Source organism: Opisthocomus hoazin, chromosome 1 (genome assembly GCF_030867145.1).
Source record: "Opisthocomus hoazin isolate bOpiHoa1 chromosome 1, bOpiHoa1.hap1, whole genome shotgun sequence".
NCBI classification, from domain to species: domain Eukaryota; kingdom Metazoa; phylum Chordata; class Aves; order Opisthocomiformes; family Opisthocomidae; genus Opisthocomus; species Opisthocomus hoazin.
Window position 1 is genome coordinate 88,132,004 of NC_134414.1, and position 17,878 is coordinate 88,149,881.

Here is a 17,878-nt window from a genome sequence, read left to right on the forward strand (position 1 = left end):
ACCTGGTCTAGTGGAGGGTACCCCTGCCAATGGCAGAGGGCTTGGAACCTGGTGTCCTGTATGGTCCCTTCCAACCCAAACCATTCTATGATTCTTTGATCTCTGTTCTGCCTGATCCCTTTTTTAAATAGCCCCTTTTTTGATTTATTTGTAGGCAACCGGACAGACAAGAACACAAACACCAAGAGGAAAACCAAGATTCGTATAATGATATTAGAGATAACAAGGATTTTTCCTCCCAATTTGTCACAGCATTTTTATTAAGAACAGAAGTCAGAAAAAGAGGAGTGTCTGGTTGAAGAACTGAGAGTTTAATGGTTGTATTTTAATAATAAGTATTTTAATAATGTATCTTTCTGATGGTTCTGCTTGTAAGTGTAAATAACCTGTATCTCTAAATATGATAATGTGAGCTATAATATGACTCTCTTCATAAGATAATGCTTGAAATAGGAACCTCTGCCCCCCATTTACTCTGATACCAGCTCCCTCTTCCTCCTCACACCAATTTTACCCAGAGCAGATCCTCTTTTTCAGCCTAATTGAATAGGGCAGGGATACAAGATCACCTGGCTTTTCCGAGGTTGAGGGTAGAAGTAGTTACTCCTCTTCCATTAAGAAACATCCAAAGGACGGGTAAGGCGTGAGTAGCAATGCGTATACATACAGAAGTCTGAGCTTACGGTGTGGTAAGGGGCTTATGAGTGCTGCAGTGCAAGACTGCAGAAAGGCCAGGGACACTGCAAAAACACTTTTGTGAGTATCCACAAGAGACAGTGAATGGTGCTGTGCTCTGCAGTGGGAAACGAGTGATCTGCTGTCATGTCACTGTCCACTGCTGGGGACAGCATCACCAGTCACCGGGAGAAGAGCCCACAGCTGTTTCCATGTGACAAAACCCTTCCTGTTAACCTGCAAAAAACACAGCCAGAGGAATAAGGAGGGATCAAGGAAGACTCAAAAGCCAAGATTTCTTTTTTTAGCCTGCCCCTCTCCTCACCCCATTTCTGTGTTCTGTGACACCCCGGGCTAGTAACCATGCTTCAATGAGGAGGTACCAGCCCAATTAGGTGAGGCAGGCCTACATCCTCCTCTCTGAATGCTGCAGGGTATGCTAGAAGGGAGGCACATACTGTCCTGGACTATGTGTGTTTTGCAGACTGAAGATTACCTCTGCACTGACAGAGCAACTGGGTTTGGGGCTTTTCTTAGGTAATTTCATGCATAGTAGTTAAGACCATTTAATTGGTGGGCACAAGCTCAATCTAAGTCTTTCTGGAACAGGAAAAACAATTTTATTTTAGATTAGTTAGGTCTATAACCAAGACATGCCTTAAATAGGCATGGCCACCCTTCCTCCTGGAATCTTTTTTTATAATGGAGCTCCACCAAAAAGGTAGGAGTTATTTATTATTGATTAATAATTTGTTGCTTTAACTGTATGAGGATTTTAACCTTGGGACTTGCTTGCCTGGTTGGTGTAGCAGTGTCTGAATTTACCAAATACTGAAGAGTCCTGAGGTTTCTATACCTCAGGGTTTCACAATGGTAGCTTGTGATCTGGTGTGAGGTCAATGAGGAGGAGGAGGTAAGGGCATTCAGCTAACCCAGATGTAGACATCTACAGCTGCACTAACAGGTCTATGCATCATTGTCCCTTCAGAGGTGAGATCATAGAGGCATTTTATGAATATCACTTATCTCATCCTAACGCAGAGGTTTAAGACGGGTCAAAGTAATTACAACCCAAAAATAGAATTTCTCTCCATTAGCTGTAAAGAGTTCCCATGGTGACCAGCTCAGATGTAGGTGTCTGCATTGTGGATACTTTCAGTTAAGCAAGGTGACTGTTGCTCTAGGCTTACCTTGCAGTTAGTGGCAAGTTAGACTTGAATAATCATCTTCTGTGGACATTAAAATATCTGAAGTACTATAAACACCCTATTTTTAAGAACCAACATATGAGGAACTTGCAGGTGTCTCCCTGTGAGAATAATTTATGTTAGAAGGGAACTCTGGAGGTCAGAGCAGGTCGAATTTCAACATAGCATTAGCTGGCTTAGGCCCTCATTCTGCAATAATGTTGCAAGCATTATATTCTGTAACTGAACTTCATAACAGCATCGTTAAAAAAAACTCTGAGAAGTTCAGGAGCCCTTGGTCCACAGTAGATCACATTTTGGGGCAATAGGCCATCCAAAATGGTGGATGTATTTTTGTCTTCCGAATAACCCCTGCCTTTTCATTTTTTCAATCTTGTTCTGAAACTATGTGCCCAAGAAAGAAGATCTGTGATAGGCTGTTCATCTGAAAAAAAATCAGCCTCAGGTCAAATTTCTCCATTTACTCTGAACAAGATATTCAGGTCATTTAGGTTGTAATTCTTCTCAGTTGCCTCTGGAGGAGCCCAATTTCATTAAGTATACATGGCTATATATTAGCCTTCTAATTTGGGAAGATAAATTGTGTGTCTAAATGAAAAAGACATACACATTAATCCACCATTATTTCCTGGAGTATAAGTGGGGAAAATCAAGCACAGAGAAGTCAAATCGTTTCTACTCTGTCCACCTGCTGCTGATGAAACTGAACAGGAAAACGGGATACCCAACTTTTAAAAGCAACCTGCATGATTTCCTTGGTTAATGAGGACTTAGAGGTTATTTATACACAGGATTATTTATTAGAAAATAGCCAAATGAGATTCAAATGTGTACAGCCAGAGAATAGAATGATTCTAATGTGGACATGATTCTTATTTGGTGTGTGAAGTATGAGACTGCAGGAAGCCTACTAGTTTCTGTAAACAACTGTGCTGGTTTTTTGTTTTGGGTGGGAGAGTATCTTTGTTTAAGATACACAGTCCTGAGCCAAAGAAGCGGTATCAGAATAGCCACTGATCTAAATCCATAGCTTTATCTCTGCACTTTGTTTTCCTTCTTTTATTGTTACCGAGACATACTGCTAATGTTAAAATTCTGAGCAAAAGCAGACCTAGGGAAATGAGTTTGTTTTTTTTAAGAGAAACACACACAAAATCAAAACCAACTTTGCCAACAATACAAATTCAGAAACATTTGAGGAAATAAAGTTTCAGTCTTTTTCTAACAATGGCGTTATTGAAGGACTGACTACAGATTTATATACTTATGGAAAACCTGGCAAGCTTGTAAAACTGAAGTTTTCCGCTTTTAGTTTCTAAATATTTTTCTGAATATTTTCTTTCATTTTACAAGGCAAGTTCCAGTCTCCCTGGCTTAGATGTTGGACTTATCTATGTCATACTCCACACAGTAATATCTGAAACTCTGGCATCATATATTTTGTCACTATTTTATTAAGATTCGACAAGAGTGAGAGGTTCTGGAAGTATGTGTTGCTTAAAAACACACATGCCCAGTCTTGTATTTTCCTATAGATGTAGTACTTTTTATTTAAATAGAGAAACTGTCAATGGGACCTTCTTTGTGAATGTCTTCTTTTCCTGCCCTAATTTTTTTATGCTTTTGCTTTGCTAACTGAAGAACTTCATTGAAATCTGATTTTTAACTGACATCCCTGAATGTCAAATTACTTTCAGTGTACAAGAGCAAAGGAAAAATTCCTGAAACGTAAAAGAAGAGACATTTTACCTTATATTCTTGTTTTCTTGTTTGCAGATGATTCTTCCCCGTCATTTAGCCAGAATATTTGAGATCCACAAGTCTATATGGAAGAATTCTATTCATACAATATTATGCTCTTGAACATTGCAGCTGAATTCTGTTCATAATAAAATCTCTTAACCCAGTTGCTGAATTACCTTGGACTACGACTTTTCTTATTTTTAGTTCTGGTATTAGGAGAAACTCAATTACTGAGCTGTGCTCTTGTTTATCTATCTTGAACTCCCATTCGTGATGCAAAATCAAGAAATTCCAAAAAATAACTGTATTGACCCTTGCTCCTTTAAAAAAAAAATCTCAAAGCCCTTCCATAATTCTCTGTGGTTTCTCACCTCACATGTTCTTCTCAGATGTTCCACAGTGTCACTGTGACAGAAGCTATTACGCCCTAAAGCCTACCTCATGCAGCAGTGGCATCAGCTCATCAAAATCCCAAAGCTGGGCTATTCATCTTTGAAAGCCAACCAGCAATTTGGGCTGCTGCGAGAAGAGGAGGAAGTGATGTACAGTCTATACTTAACTCCAGGAAATTCAGACACCAGTGTGGTGAAAAAGGAAGCAGCAGCTAGTGGGTTTGTCTTCCATCCTTGAGATATCGCTGGTACCACATTTTCTGTGGTTTCACCCTGGATATCCCCTGTAATTCTACACGAGGCCCATTCTAGCACCTGACATGAGAAAAGGTGAAGTGCCTCATGTGGGTGACCATCTTGGTTTTTGGTTTTGATGTGTACATCAGCTGGGTCTGGAAAGGGAAAGGTGAGAGTGCTGCCAGTGGGTTGTAGATGGGCATGTCAACTCAGCTCAGTGATGGCTGGGAGAGGGACGTGCTGCACTTTGAAGGGTAACTCTAAGTTTTGTAAACACTGTGAAACATGTCTCAGAGTAAGTGATGCACATAAAGAATAAGTTATGACGTGACTTTATTTGTGTAGTACTTATCCTCCATCCTGTTGTTCCAATTAAGAAAAGGAATAATGACATGAGCATGGACAATGATTCCTAAACACATTCTTAAGGACCAGGAACAATGTCTGCAAGATACTTCTCAGCCACTATTGCCACATGCATTTAAGGAGCAAATCAAAGACAACAGATTCCCTCTTAGTACTGCTCCTTCCTAGACTCTACTTCAGCTTCCCACGGCTGGCTGTGAATGAAACCCTGCTTTGACGTGTGGTCCAGCCATAGAACATGACTGGCCAAAAGGCTGATCTTCTGGACTACAGACATTGTTGGTTTTGAATTTCCTTGAGACCGATGTGGCTGTACGTGTGCTTATGCATGGGCTCTGTGGGGTGATGTGCACCCTCTCTGGCTCTAACCCTGGTCCCAGCGCACCTGCCAGCAGCAGGGCAGCTCTGCAGGTGACAGAGAAAGAGGAGCAACCACCTCTCGAAAGAGTAACAGTGATGGAGCTCAGCTTTGCAGCACCTAAGACCTCCTGAGGCTCTGTCCTTTGATCAAAGATGCTAATCACAGAGCAGTTTTATATATACATTTGTATGTATATATATGTGTATATACATGTATATCCAAAAAAACTTCATCTTTTTTAAAAAAAAAGAATCATTTTTAATGTTATGGACCACAAGAAGGATTCTTCAAACAACCCTAGTTTCCTTTATTTTTGTCAACAGCATACCAAAATCAGTTAATAAATCTCACAGAAAGAAAGAACATGGTTTACATACTGAAAGGAAAAAAGAAACCTCAAGAAACAGAACTTTTAAGGCAAGCTAAATATATAACTAGTTCTAAAGAAAGAGGAACCTAAGAGCACAAAATAATTGTATTTTATCAAATTAGTAATCTGTCCTCAGGAACAAAAAAAATTAACTGACGGTCTGAGTCTGGCACTGTTCTCAAACATTTTCTTATATCAGTAATTTTACATGCAATGAGTGACTTACTAATGTATACTGAGAAAGTAGTTGTTTCTCTTGGATCTAATATTGTTTCACTGGGAAAAATAAAGCTCACTGTTTCGGCCACCAGGCTCAACAATTTTCTCATATCTGTCTACACAGACTTTTCTGATTCTGCTGCAGGGCAGAAGGCTCAGCCAGGCATTTAAAGTCAAACTTGGCACAACAGAGCCTGAGCCTCTTTGGCAGTCCTCCTAGCTAGTCCTCTTTGGCTGGAGGTTGGGTTGCCATTTCACTCAGCTTAAGCTTAAGAAGCAGGAGCAGTGGCGGGACTGAAGGACGAGGGAAATTCTGAAGACCCAAAGACCACCTAAATGAAAGATGAACTAATCAGCATATCATGCAAAGAGCACTTAATACCTCATTAACTTGCAAATTTATTGTGTTCTTTCCCTCTCACTTCCACATCTTCCTCTGTGTGTCATTAACTGTTATTTGCTGGATTTGGTTTATACTGCATGATGTGCTGGGGTAAAAAATAGTCTAAAATTATATTAACTCCTGTTCATAAATTCCTGATAACTAAAAGAATTTCCAATAACTTCTCTCGCCTTCTCTCCCTCTCCCTCTCTCTCTTATTGTCTCTCTCTCCCAGTATGTTGTCAGGCCTACAGCAGAGCACAGTAGCTGTTGCGCCTTAATAATACGATGAAGTTATTTTTCACGGACAGAGTTGGAAAACATCTTGTAGTGTAACTGAATGGAAAATGCATATTGACAGAATGAAACAAGACAAACTGGAGCATGACTGGAATCTGAATTTGATATATTTCTGTTCCTGAGGAAGAGTGCTGTTGAGACAGTTAGTTCTTGATGAATCCTTACATTTGCCTGCCTGCTGATCACCATGTACCTGCCCACCCATCAAGTGGACATAACGATTTTACTTCTTATTTTTCGTAACACTTTTTATTGATCTCTTTCCTCATCTCACATGCACTTCCTGTTTTACAGGGGATTTTTCTGCAGAGTAAACAAATTGACTCAACATTAATCTCACATGTCTACATTCACTTTAGTCATTACATTTTGTCCTCATTTAAGATGACAAAACAGCTCACGCAAATTATTCTGTGTGAGATATTTTATATGCATCCATATACATACGCATTAAATGAAAGCATACCCAGGGAACAGCTTCATGTCATTTTACAGTAATGCAGAAAACATCCTTATATAGCATATCCAGACACACTCCTTCATCTCACTGCAACAGAACCACTGCATTAGTTGCCAGAATCTGTTTGTTATTTCTACAAATAACTAGTTGTAAATAATTATCTCCTTCAGCATAAATCCATATTTTATCTTTTATTGTTAGTTATGACAATGGTTTGGGTTATTTTTAATTTGTATGATTGTGCGTGATAGTGTTGAATAGGAATAGCTATGCTAAACTGCATTATATTTCAGCTTTGTTGCTGCATGTGATCCAGGCTGTTAATGTAAATAATTTTTGGATCATCAGTGTAGAGGACTTCATAACATTTTTCATCGCTAAAGTTTTTCCTTCCGGCTAACTCTTAATTTACTGGAGAGGGTTTGAAGGTTTGCAATAGCTAATACAAATGATTCCTACACGTTTTATTCATGCGAAGGTGTTTGCTTGCCCTGAAGTCAACGTCCAGAGCATAATCTGTCTTCACCTTGGTCACTTTAATACAGACTATGAGCATACTCCTTGGTGTCTACTACAGGATTAATACCTTATTTCAGTATGTGAAAAGTAGCATCAGCAAGCTTTGAGTTTATGTGAGGCCTGGGAGGACCAGAGAAAGAGAGCATCCTAAAATCATGACATTTTGAGAGCACTGAAGAGATTTCTCGAGCTGATTTTAGCAATTTTGAGAACCTTCAGATTTTTATATTGGACTGGAATTTGCACATTAAGCCCAAGGACTCTAACCAGGAGGGCTCTCCAGCCTTTGTATAGATTAAATGCAATTTTCTTAAGTTTAAAGAAGTTAAATGAACTGCATTTTAATGGCAGTGGTTACTGAAGACAGTAACCAGAGGCCTTCCATCTACTGTTATCTGGCTAAGGCTCATGTCCAGCAGCATCTTGTCCATTATAACACTTTCTCAGCACCACAATGTTGAAGGAAACTGGTGGGGCTTAGAATTGATGCTTTAGTGATGCCTATGGAAAATCTCTTCCCATGGAACCTGAGGCTGTCCCACTCTCACCAATGTGACTGTGTTGTCACTGTCCCGCATTAACCTGAGCTGGGTGCCATCCTCCCTGCCGACACCTCTATAGCACCATGACCAGAGTCATAGTGCCTCAATGATACTTTTCCATTCGATCCTTGCTCTGGAAACCCTCCTGTTCAAATGCATCCTTAACAAAGCAGACCATAATTCTGACTCCCCTGTTGTCTGCTTTCAGAAACTGATGCAACTGCAATTGCATCCCTTTTGCATCTGATTTCTTCACGCAGGTGATAGACTCCGGAGAGCTTCCACACTCTTTGTCTGCTCTGAAGGAGCACAATTTACCTTTCAATTACTCAAAGCAAATCTGCTCCCAGTATCGAAACCTTTCTCAACACTTATCATCTCTAAAATCATTGTAGTTAGAGGAAGTTATCTTTGAAGTCGTTATATGTTAAAGGGTGTTTTCAATGAGCAGAACAAAGTACACATAAACTTCTATTTACCCTTAAAAAGCTAAATGTCCTGGATCTTGATCCAAATTTTATTAGGCAAGCTGATATGTCTGTCTTCAAGGAATTTAATTACCTCACAGACCTATCCCTCAAAGAAAATAAAATGTTCCCGTAGAAAAAGGAAACTGTATTTTTCTTAACTGTGTGAGAAAAAAAGCAACTTGACCAATTACCTTTACAGCTGGAAGTAGAAACCCAAGTCACATGCATCACTAACATTCTGATGGTGAAAAATAGCAAATGTACTATTCAGAAAATCAGCATTGTCAATCATATCCTAAAGTCTTGCATTTGGGTCTTAAAAATATTTTCTTCATTTGTGCAAATCAGTTTAAATTTCTTGAGGGTACAGCTTGTTTGAATTTGTCTTCAAATGTCCTTGATGAAGCTTTAAATGACACTGAATTAATCTTTTAACTTAATCTATAATATTTACATATTTCTTAACAAATTGGTTTTCACCACTTCTTTTGCATTTAAAGGATTTCATAACCTGGAGGCATTAGACCTCAGCTACAACAAACAACATTTTTTGGTGGCAGGTTTGGAACAGAACCTCTTGTTTATTGAAAACATTCCTGAGTTAGAGATTTTAAATTTAAACTTGAATGAGATTTCTCCATAAGTAACATCTGAAGTTCTTCCCTTCAAAAATTAAGCTTCAGGCAGATCTGTCTTATTACTGTATGCGGAAAGGAGACATGTATTATACAGGACAGTTTAAGCATCTCAAATATCTGTCACATTTTAACTTTTCTTATAATGGTATTTATATATTTTTCTGATAGCATCTGAATATCTGCCAAGGAGCTAAGATGAACTGTGTCTTCATAACTACTGAGTATACACTCTCATCTGGGAAAATCTTAGCTACTTTAAACCCATGAAGTTACTTGATTTAAGTCAGAAACTCTTACAGACGGCTATACAATTAAAGACTACTATACAATTACACATAGCTGCTTCACACTCTGATTCTAAGAGACAGCAAAATTGCTACAATTTCTATTGTGTTAACTAATGAAGCTTCAGTGCACTGTATCTAGAGTTGGTTTGTAAACGACTGCAAGCCTTAGGCAACTTTCCTACTGGAAATTATCCATGTTCCCTTAAATTAAAAGGGAACTGTTTTCATTACACCTGTTCATTCCAAAAAACCAAAATTCCTATCTTGTAACTGTATATTCTGCATTATTTCAGTCAATCAAGCGCACACATTGTGTAGGACACCCAAGAGGCAGCGGTGACTGATCAAGAAAGCACTGAGTCTTGATCTGGCCTGGAGGAAAGGGGGACAAGTGGGTCCTTCTGCACCCAGAGGGAAGAGTCTGGAAGCTGGGCATGGCCATAGCCAGCAGCTGGGCACATCATGTGCAGGGAGCAGACAGGCAGTGTTTGCACCCACAAAGAAACACACGAAAGTCACCTGAGGTGCTGTGGTCATGGTTTTGTGGGAGCTGCTGGAGGCACCCCTGGCCAGGAAGGAGTTATTAACACATTTTTAATTGGCCACTCTCAATCCTACAGACTGCCATTCAAAAAAAACCCAACAACCCAGAAATGCCATACACTTCCATTTTGCTGAAGCTTTATGCTGCCATTTTCGGACACGTGCCTGTTGGGCTGCTGTATGCAGCATAGCCGCTGTAGTCATCTTACCTTATTCCAGTGCCTACTGTAGAAGGAGATGACATACGCTTTGGAAGGGCCCTTTTGTCTCTACCAGTTGCAAATGGACTCATGAAAAGGTCAACTGTAGACATCTGTGTGTTAACAAATGTATCCTATATCAGCTGCATGCTTTATGTCTTAATATGGGTAGCTAAGGCTAACTGCTAAGCTTGTTCACAGCCCACAGTTTGCAAACATCTGTAATGTGTCTTTACTGTGTCGTTCGCAACCAAGGCAACCATGCAGAGTCTTGTAGTGGGTGTCCTGAACACACACAGCATGTGTGCCTTCTGACTAATACTTCTGGGGTGGATCAGGCTTAGTGCTCACGGGCCGACCAACTATTGAGGTTTTCTGCAGGAAATCTGACATTTCCCAGTGATGTTGGAGCTGTTGCACAGTTGTGACATGCATGCTGAGCATGTTTGCTATAGACCTGGCTGATTCCCCCACACTGCTTCTTACGTGCATCAGAGACTGACTGGCTAGGGATAGTGCACTTCCAGAAGACCCACATAGCTATAGAAAACCTTTGGTGTCCATATGTTCAAAACTGTGGAGGGAGACCAAGGAAAAGAAGCCTATCTGACTGACAACCTTACTTATTTCCATCAGTGAGATCCCTCCCTCACTTCTGGAGAGCCTCTGCCTTCCCCACACTGTGCTGGGACATGTCCACAAATGGAAGTTCTCCATTCCTGAGATTAGCCTTTCTGCAGCCGGTTCCTCTCCGCTGTCTGCAAGTAGAGATGATGCTGCTAATAGCTCTTCAGTCAGGGTAGTTACCCTGTGGGTAACAGCCCATATCAACGAGCTTGGGACAGACATCGGGTCTGAAGCAGAGCAGTTCTGTATGCAGTATTCCTCTTTAATAATCACTGGTCTAAGCTCTTTTAAATTCAAAACCATCTCTTCAACTTTGCAGACCAATTGTGCACCACTATACTTATGTTTTCAATTTATCTTCCTTCTTCTCTTTGCAACTTTACAAAATTGTAAAATAACTAGTTCCTGTTTCTTAGTTTTTGATTCCATCCAAAGCGTAAGACTTCCCTTTAATCCTTCTTTCACTTCCCAACACTGAAAGTATCCAATCATATACTCTTAAAAAAACCGTGTCCCCTTATTTATTCTGCAGGTAGCTTGATACTGTGCATGTTTTTATTAACTTGTTTGGTTTGGTGCCTGGGATGGCTAGAGAAGAAGATATTGACAGAAACTGCTTGTCGTCAGATATTTTGATATATTGGAAGAGATTTACTGAAGGCAGATTTTGTGTATTCTACAATGATGTAGAAATCAAATTCTTGCACATGGTTTCCACGGACATGATGTTTACTGCAGGAATACGGGACAGTTCTTCAGTCAGGCTACTCCAGTTAGTGAAGTTTCACCATGTTTGCAAGTAGGTGGCATACACATTTGTTCCTCTTCAAACAAGGTGGAATACTTCACTTTTGGTTTAGATATTGTTTTAAAGACATAGTGATCTTTTAAAGATATTAATAGAACTATTCTATTAATATTTAAAGTCAATATTTTTCCTTTTGTATTGAACAGACACTGTCAAAACCAGGAGGGCCAGTATTCAACTTCCCATGCGTTGCTGTTAACATTTCCACCCTTTTTTTGCAATACCATGAGGGAACAATTTGAGTCACGGGAATGGAGACAGCAAAAGGGCAGCAAAGGAGTGTACAGCATTAATCTAAACTGAATCCTAATGAAGTCAATGGTAATTTCTCCATTACTACAACGGCTTTGAATCAGGTCCTGAGGGGCAGCTTTATAAAGTAATGTAGGTGCCAGCATTTTTGTAAATCCCACTTGATACCTATCTGCATGTTTAGATAGCTGAATAGTAGTGAGTTTCTGCACTATCAGATACCCTTATGTCTCAGACAAGGTCAGATGCATCTGCTACTGCAGTCTGTGTTACACCTTGTTGAAGCTGCTGGGCATCACCACTTTATTTAAAGTGATTATGAGAAGTCATTAAACTCTTCCCACAAAGTCAGCATGTAAATAGTACTCTCCAATCACCCATCACTGATTTCTATGCGAAAGGCAAAGGCAGTTCAGGAATTTCAAACTACTTAAAACAAGATGCTTTGCTGAGTGTAGTCCTAAGCAGCTAGGTGTCTCCGCATGTGTGGGTGCATGGTGGGGGGAGACAGAGCTGAGCTGAGCTTCCACTACATAGAAGAAGCCTGAAAAGGCAGTAAGGGCAGCATTGTGGGATGGGGAAGGAGCCAGCAAGTCTTTTCAGGTCCTGGCCAAGAAGGACAATTGTGCTGAGAAGAGGAAAATATCTGCAGCAGCTGGAACCATCATTGCAGTGGCCAAGAACACAAGACCTTGTCCATTCTTATGAATAAAAGCTTGCAGAACAATCAGAATCAGAAAATGCCTGACTCAAACATCAGGTTCTACTATTATCTGGAGTAATCTACAAAACTTGAATTTTTGGCTAGTTGTTTGGATTTTACCAATGTAGTGTCTAGTAAAGGGTTTATTTGTCCAGTCAGTTCCTTTTCCAGCAGCTGCTGTGGCTTCATCTGCAGTACAGTTACAGTACACTTCCTTCCTTTTTCTTTCTGAATAACTTTGGAGATCAGCTGCTGCTATCTCCTTTGATTCTCGATGTTCTTTATACAGTTAATCTGCCTCATTTCCAGATCTTTTCTGAAGCATTTGCGTTCAAGGTCATTTAAACACTTGCTTCAGCCTTTGGAGTGTTTTCAACACGTGCATTTGAACAGGGGACATGTAAGCAGTCCCTATTGTGAGAACCACTCTTTGGTCTGTAGCACAGTCTTTGTGAAAGCTCCATGGCCATATCTTGTCTGCGCAGAGGGAGAAAAGATTTGGATATAGACAACATCTCCACACCCCTGGGTTCCCATTGGGAGGAAATCCAGAACTGCAACCAGACAGGGAGGTTTGGTGCCCTCCAGCAGGTCCCCAGACCTGGAAAGCAGAGGTACACAACAGAATATGGAGCATGCCTGCTCATGGCCGTAGGTAGGGACAACCTGGGATACACATGATTTAGATTATTGGTGATGAAAATTTGTTTAAGCTGCTGAAGGCCAGGCACCACTTTGGTACTTGACATTCTTTTCTTCAGGTGGCCACCCTTGGCTGGCATCCTCCTGTGAGTCAGAGTTGACTCACCTCTTGCATGGCATTGCCTCCTACTGTAATACAGTGTGAGCAGCTCAGCTGCTCAATAGGTCCATTTTTGGAGGACGTGTTCCCCTGGCTCATCGGTATCTTTGTCTGTTTTTATGGGGAGGGATGGTCCAGAAGACTTTCTTCCATACTTGTAATTTAGAAGGTTTGAGCTGACAGTATCATTTTATTTTATTGTGGTACAGCACTTTTCTGGTGTGTCATGCCTGCTTCATATAATTTTAACCTTTTTTTTTTTTTGGTAATAAAGTCAATGTCTGACAAAGGGATTTTGAATGAATGAGTCTGTGTTTGGCAGGAAAATTTGATTAACCCATTTATGCATGTTCCCATTTACCTTAACTGTTCAAGCAGAACTTTGGCATAAAACTTTGATGAGGTTCATGATTTTTGTTGGCATGCAATAGACCTTCAAAATGTTTGAGAGTGAATTGCACTGGCAGCTGTCAAATGGTACCATAAGCCCGGATAAATTTAAGTCTCTAAATACTTTTCAAAATCTGCCTCTAATTGAACTAGGCTCTACAATTTCTGGATTTAAAACCTGCTGTCAATTTTTTCTGGATTTAAAACCTGCCCTATTTAAGAGCATATGATGACTGCACTGGTTGGACCATCTTTTCAAGCTTCATCCTATAGCTCATACCCACGGAATCCAGGATCATCTATAAATTGCAGATGCATGGATCACATGAAATCACAGGCATTTCGTGCTTTAGCCTGGCACATACCTTTCCCAACCCAAATGATGAGTACGCATCAGTATAGGAAACAAAAGACAAGCTCAGAAATATTATTTAATGACATCTTCTGTTGTAGCAGGATTTGCGATACTAACCCCAAACCAGAAAAAAAAAAGCAACGAAAATAAACTCACGGTAAAAATCTTCTACATTCCTTTTTATTTTCTGCTTGGTGAGCACACTGCTACTGAAACACTCCTGTTGCCATAAATCTTCCCTGAGCGAACTCTGAAAAGCAATTCTTTACCCCATTTTCATCAAACCATAGCTCACGTTCAAATCTGTGTGATGACATCAGCAATTCAGAATATTTTTTAATAGTATGAAAATACTATACTGTGCCCACAGAAAGCAGAGAAGTGCTAACACTCCTCTCATCAGAATGCAAGTTCGCTGGAGCTGCTTTGAGCATCTGCTTCAGTTTATCATCAGAAGAGTGACTTCCCTCATGTTGTCTGAACTGAAAAGCTACAGGAGTGAGCCTGGTTACTATAGCCGTCCAGTATTTGGTGAAGTATTCAGAATACCTGTCTGCACATCAGGTTTATGAACCTTGTTCAATAAGCTAGAAGATGTTGAAGCTAAAAACTGAAATTAGTAAAAATATTTTGTTGCAACAATTTTGAAATAAAACAACTTAATCTTTCATCTTGAAAAAGCCTGTACAGAATGGAAAGTAAACAGCCCCAAAACCACTATTACTGTTCTAGTAAGTATGTCACATTTGAATACTCAGTGCAATGGTGAGCAGGAACAATGCAGAATATCCTATACCTTTAGCTTTCCAGAGTTGTGTGTTGACATACCCATATGCAGAGGAGGGATCTGAATCCTGGTCACCACAACCCAACAATCCTATTGTCTCTGTTGCTGAATTCAAACACTGAGCCTGGACAGAAATGGGGGAAGTGAATCTTTTCTGTCTTTGCTAAACCAGGTAGTAAACTTGGATCAGCCAGAATTCCTTTTTGGCAAAAAACAACTAAATAGTTAAGCCTAGTCCTCTATATGTAAGTTTGAATAGCTTTACTCATATTAAAGAATTTTTTAGGCATATGTTTTTCTTCTTTAAGGAAAAAGAATAGTGTACCATCTCAAAAAGAACAGCGCTGCTCACCCTTGACCTTCCATGCAGAGTCTGGAGTCGCCAACTGCTGCTTACAAACCACCCCAGGAGGTATTTACACAGAACAACACTTCCTCCTTAAGCTAGGTCTGCAGCTGTTGGATGGGAAGGATGCTGCTGCTGGAAATAAAATGAAAACATTACCACTTTGCTAGTCTCCCAAAACACGAAGTGCACCAGGCAAATAGAAGCAAAGAGACCAAAAATTGACACTACTGAAATTTTGGTTCCCTGTTATCCTCAGAGAGGAGGCCAGCACAGAGGCGATGTGCCTTGGTGCACATCGTTTCTTTGATTCAAAATATGAGGTGCCAGAGACACATTTTGGAGTGGGAAGAGCTTATTTCAGATCTTTCTCCTGAAATTGGTGCTTACGTCGCACACAGCTGCAGTTTAAGTGCCCAAGAACTAACTCTTATGTTTCACTCTGTATGCTGCTCCCTCTGAAATGTAAATTTAGACACCTCAGTACTTTTAAGGATTTGAGCCTAAAGAGTGCTCCTTTAAATCGCCTCTGAGATTCCTCTGCTTTAGGAGCAAGCCAGTAAAGTTGTGCATGCATGCAATGAAGTCATATGTCTGTAGCTATCAAATAATAACCATAGTGGCTTGCAGTCTATAAGCCTATACAGCCTTTTTATGCTATGGGCAGCCAATGCGGCGAAAGATGCACTAAGGAGTAGGAGCATGCAGTGAGTAACAACACTTCCTGCCTTTGCAGTGTTTTACGCTGTATCTTCTGAGCAGTTCAGCAGAATATTCATCTCTGACAGGACATTCCCCAGTTTGGAGCTGACCTGTCTCTCCTCGCAACAAGTCAACAAAGGCCGGTACCGGCACCAGCATGGCCAACAGTGCTGAGCAGGTAGCACCAAACCGCAGCCAGATGCTGGCTGTGCCAGCTGCCTCCCTCACCCCCCGGGCTGCCTGCGGGCAGCTGCCTGTGGGCAGGCTGCCTGCGCCTCGCCCCTCCTTTCCAAACACCGCCTGGGGAAGAACATCACTGGCAGCAGCCGCGCAGGGTTTCTACGTCTATTTTCCAACAGTGTGCTCGGCGTAGTCAGGAATTCAGACATTGCTGAGTCTGACAGTGAGCACCTCCACCATGAATTGTACTGCTGGGTAAGTGGCATCAGCATCAGCTCTGGGGATATGTTTAGAAAAGCCTTCACCTTAATGAGCAAACAGTCGACAACAATCTCTGCTGCTGAGTCCTGTGCAAGCGCAGGTTAATAAGTCACCCAGGTAATTCCGTGGTAGTGAAAAAAATAAGAATTGTTCGTGTGTCTTGTTTAATGCCTCAATTAGACAACTTTGTACTTAGATTGAACATTCATCTTCTGTTTTTCTGAGATTTATACATATATGTCACTTATCCTACAGACCATTCTGTAAAGAGAACAGTTCTACTTGTCCCTTTTGATGTGTTACATGCCTTTTTTTACTAGATCTTATAGGTTTTTGAGTGGAGAATATATTCTTCCACTAGTTCATTTTTGCTGTGTAAGTATACAGAACAACATTTTTATTAAAGCTTTTGCTTATTGCTCTTTTGGCTTCCTTTCTCTCTCTCCCCCCTCTGCCATTCATCCATGTTAATTTATTTCCCAACTTTTACTATCAGCTTTTGAAGATTTTCAGGAATCTAGATGTTTATGTATTCCCATCCTCTTTAAAATCCCCTAGAGGAATTACTTTCTGGGTCTTTTCTGGTAATTATCACTTTAAAATTTGATCCTTGGAAGCTGCTTTAATAAATACACCTCTTATTCCTTAGTACTAAACCAGCTTTCTTTTCAGAGTCAATCTAAAAAACCCACTGACAACTGAAAATTATATTATGATTCTAAAAATACTTAAGCATAAAATTTTTTTACATGAAGATACTTTATCTTTGCTTGCAGAGACTATTATTGTTTCAAATGCTATTCAGTTCACCCATCTGTTAATGGAAAGAGATGACGTTTATGTTCCAAAAAGCCCTAAACAAAGTTCAGTTCTCTATCTCTTTGACAAGATGAAAATATTTGGTTTTTGATGTTTTTGCTGAAGATGGGGTGTTATCTATTTTCAGTTAAGTCCATCACTAAGACCTTTTAAACTTCTGACTTCAGTGTGGACAAACCCAAGGACTCAGAATGTATTCCAGTATTTCTGAGGTTTCTAACCATCATGTGAACAACTATCACAGAGTAATTTCCCTCTGTTTCCATTGAAGCAGGTAACATGGTGTGGAAGTCCCTTGGTGTACATAGTTCCAGAGGGCTTTGCACTTTCTTGAACAGGCTTTGGAGAAAGTCCTAACAAGCTATTTCTGGCTAGCGTCCAGTGCAACTAACTGCTATACCATGTCCTTGAAAACAAAGGAATAAGGTCAAGCTGAAGATATTCCTCTGGAGAGGATACCTACGTTACTTTTCTGCTTCAGCAATTCACATCCAGCAGATAGATGTCATTCCTCAGGTTAGACGTAGAATCATAGAATCATAGAAAGTTTTGGGTTGGAAGGGACCCCTAGAGGTCATCTAGTCCAACCCCCCCTGCAGCGAGCAGGGACACCGCTAACTAGATCAGGTTTCTCAGAGCCCTGTCCAACCTGGTCTTGAATGTTTCCAGGGATGGGGCCTCCACCACCTCTCTGGGCAACCCGTTCCAGTGTTTCACCACCCTCATTGTAAAGAATTTCTTCCTTATATCTAGCCTAAACCTACCCTGTTTTAGTTTAAAACCATTACCCCTTGTCCTGTCACTGTTGTCTCTACATGACATGCTACATGCAGTTGAACGTTTTTAGGGCAGGAAGCCACAAACATGCCCATTTCTTGCCACAGTCTGTATCTACAGCAGCATATTTGTTTAGACATGGAGTGAATGCAATTGG

General features: G+C 40.4%; 1 protein-coding gene across 1 annotated transcript in view; it reads left to right on the plus strand.

Annotated features, from left to right (window-relative positions):
• Positions 1-2,677, plus strand: part of LOC104337542 (toll-like receptor 7) — a 14,709-nt gene extending 12,032 nt beyond the window's left edge. The window contains exon 3 of the mRNA XM_075428509.1: positions 155-2,677. The gene's annotated coding sequence lies outside the window, so the exon portion shown is untranslated. The remainder of the gene's footprint in view (positions 1-154) is intronic.
• Positions 2,678-17,878: the final 15,201 nt, after the last annotated feature.